The 2,670-nt window shown below is 33.8% G+C and overlaps 1 long non-coding RNA gene across 1 annotated transcript; it reads left to right on the top strand.

The window, feature by feature from the left end:
• The first annotated feature begins 1,581 nt into the window (after positions 1-1,581).
• LOC145074457 (uncharacterized) lies at positions 1,582-2,403 on the top strand. Its single transcript, XR_013691852.1, has 2 exons — positions 1,582-1,956; positions 2,035-2,403. It is a non-coding gene; the product is annotated as an uncharacterized LOC145074457 (long non-coding RNA).
• Positions 2,404-2,670: the final 267 nt, after the last annotated feature.

Below are 2,670 nucleotides of genomic sequence, written 5' to 3'. Positions count from 1 at the left end.
TTTTATTTAAAATATATAAAGTAAATGTTATAAAAAAAAAAGTAATTAGTTGGGCTTAGAAGGAATCCAATGGACCGGATGAACATGTCGTACTAGCGTTTCTCGAACGTGTAATCAAACTCGGCTATACATAGATTAAAATTAGCTTTTGGTTCAATTGTGGAATTTAAAACAAAAGTTTTATTTAAAATATATAAAGTAAATGTTATAAAAAAAAAGTAATTAGTTGGGCTTAGAAGGAATCCAATGGACCGGATGAACATGTCGTACTAGCGTTTCTCAAACGTGTAATCAAACTCGGCTATACATAACCTCTCCAAATCCACCACTTGTGGCTTAAGAAATGTGACCCCATGACTAGCTCTACCTCGCTGTCTTATCTTGGGCCTCTCCATGGTGTACATTTTAGCAAACACCCTCCTTTCCTACACCTCACCCAAAGCTAGCACCACAAGTTCCTCCTAAACCCTAAAGCCAAAGGGACCCCTACTTCTTCACCCTCCATACAACTTTAATGCCCCCACTTGGGTCACAGGTTCACGTAACTTAACCCGGCGATTTGAGGCCTCAACAGTCCACTTAAAACCATTATTTGGTTTCCAAGTTTTGTCGATGTGGGACTCTCAAGTCTTTGATATCATCATAATAACTCCATGTGTGTTTTTCCTTTGAAAATCGTGTGTGTATTACTTCTGGAAATAGGTCATGTGGTGATGTTGTATTTAAACTATTTTAAATAGTAATTAGATGTATATAATATTACACCTCTCGATCACAATCCTATAAAGTAAGTAAGAGTATATAAAACCCAATACGGAATACGATAAAACCAAAAGAATTAAACTACAAACCAACTATTTTTATTTGGTTCTTGGTTATAAACTCTGACTAAAAGTAGGTTTGGTCCTCAATTTAGAATATTTTTTTTTCCGATCAATTATTGTCTAGTTCAAAATCGAAACTGAGTTGAACCATTTTTCTCATTTTTCTACTTGAAAAAAATGATGGTAGTAAGTATTTTTATTTTTCAATTTAAAACAAATCAACCATATATTCATAACTCTCTTGTTTAATATTTTTTTTTCCGATCAATTATTGTCTAGTTCAAAATCGAAACTGAGTTGAACCATTTTTCTCATTTTTCTACTTGAAAAAAATGATGGTAGTAAGTATTTTTATTTTTCAATTTAAAACAAATCAACCATATATTCATAACTCTCTTGTTTGAGATTGGACTGATTCTATATTAAAATTGTTTGTTCTTTTTAACGGGACCAAAATTTATTAGAAAAGCATAGCTAGCTAGATGCTAGACAAATAATGCAAGAAAATCAACCCATATTTAAAACTAATGATGGATTTGTTAGTCAAGCTAACCGATCTAAACTCTCATATTTTTAATTTATTTGAAATGCAAAAGAAAGTGATTTTAACGAAACAAATAAAGTCCCATTTCGGATCTCCAAAGCATCTACATATAAACAGAAATTAACGTACGAAGCAAGCTTAAGATGCCAACTACCTTGTAAATGACTTGGGACCAAGAATTAAAACGGCAAAATTGAAAAATGGTCCCTGTGTTTGGCAAAATTATGCGACTTTGGTCCAAAACGATACTTTGATGCACCACTGGTCCAAAATTGGATTTTTCCATTGTTTTTGGTCCCTCCCACTAACTTCCGTCCATATACTCTGTTACATGCAACAAAGACGGGGGTATTTTCGTCTTTCCACTTACAGGGACTTTTTTTGCAACCTTATTCAAAATAAAAGCAGAGCTACATCACTCTTCCATCTTCAACTTCACGAGCTTCATAGTCTTCCTACTCTGTGTTCACAATTTCTTAGAGATCAAAAATTAAAATGGTGATGTGTTTTTGTGGTAGGGAAGCGGTCGTTCGCACCTCCTGGACATCAGCAAACCCTGGTCGGAGGTTTCTTTCCTGCCCTCAAAAGGTAAGTGTTCGATTTTGCTATTTCACCCTCATTTTGGAAAATCACCCTCATGTTTAGGGTTTATTTTTTTACGTGAAGGGTTCCAGATGCCGATTCTTAGGATGGATTGATCCTCCCATGTGTGCAAGATCTATGTTGATAATACCCGGATTATTGAGGAATATCAACAATGTAAACTATCAAGTGGCAAGATTGAAGATGTGTTTGTTTGCAAGTTGGTTACTATTTGTGGTGGTTTGGGTGCTTTTCATTTAGTAATAAGCAATTAGGGACCCCTGTAGTTGCATGTAATTTTGGGGGTTTTTGTTCTTATGAAATTGTAACAAGGTAATGTGGTAGTTTTTGGTATTTGATAATGTAATATCAGTTTAGGGTTATTTTGGACAACTTCAGAATTTTGTACCCTTTTCAAGGATATAATGACAATGTATTGCAGTTATCACCTAATGTTAATGTTTATTTGTTGTTTCAGAAAAAAGTTGTAATAACCATAAATGTGTTCCATAAACATGACAACCAACAGTTGGTATAAACCATAAACATCATTCTTCAACAATGACAAAAGGTTGACATTAGTTTCATGACCAAAAGGGCTAAAAGACCAAAATAAAACCATTACAACAAACTAGTTTTAAACCATTACATCCAAATGCACAAAAGTTGTGCTAAACCAAAAGATAAGTTTTTAAACAAAATACACTAATTCCTGCATTG

This window comes from Lactuca serriola, chromosome 9 (assembly GCF_051521515.1).
Source record: "Lactuca serriola cultivar US96UC23 chromosome 9, Lser_US96UC23_V15, whole genome shotgun sequence".
NCBI lineage: Eukaryota > Viridiplantae > Streptophyta > Magnoliopsida > Asterales > Asteraceae > Lactuca > Lactuca serriola.
Note: the sequence above shows the minus strand (reverse complement) of the source record. Positions and strands in the feature narration are given on the sequence as shown.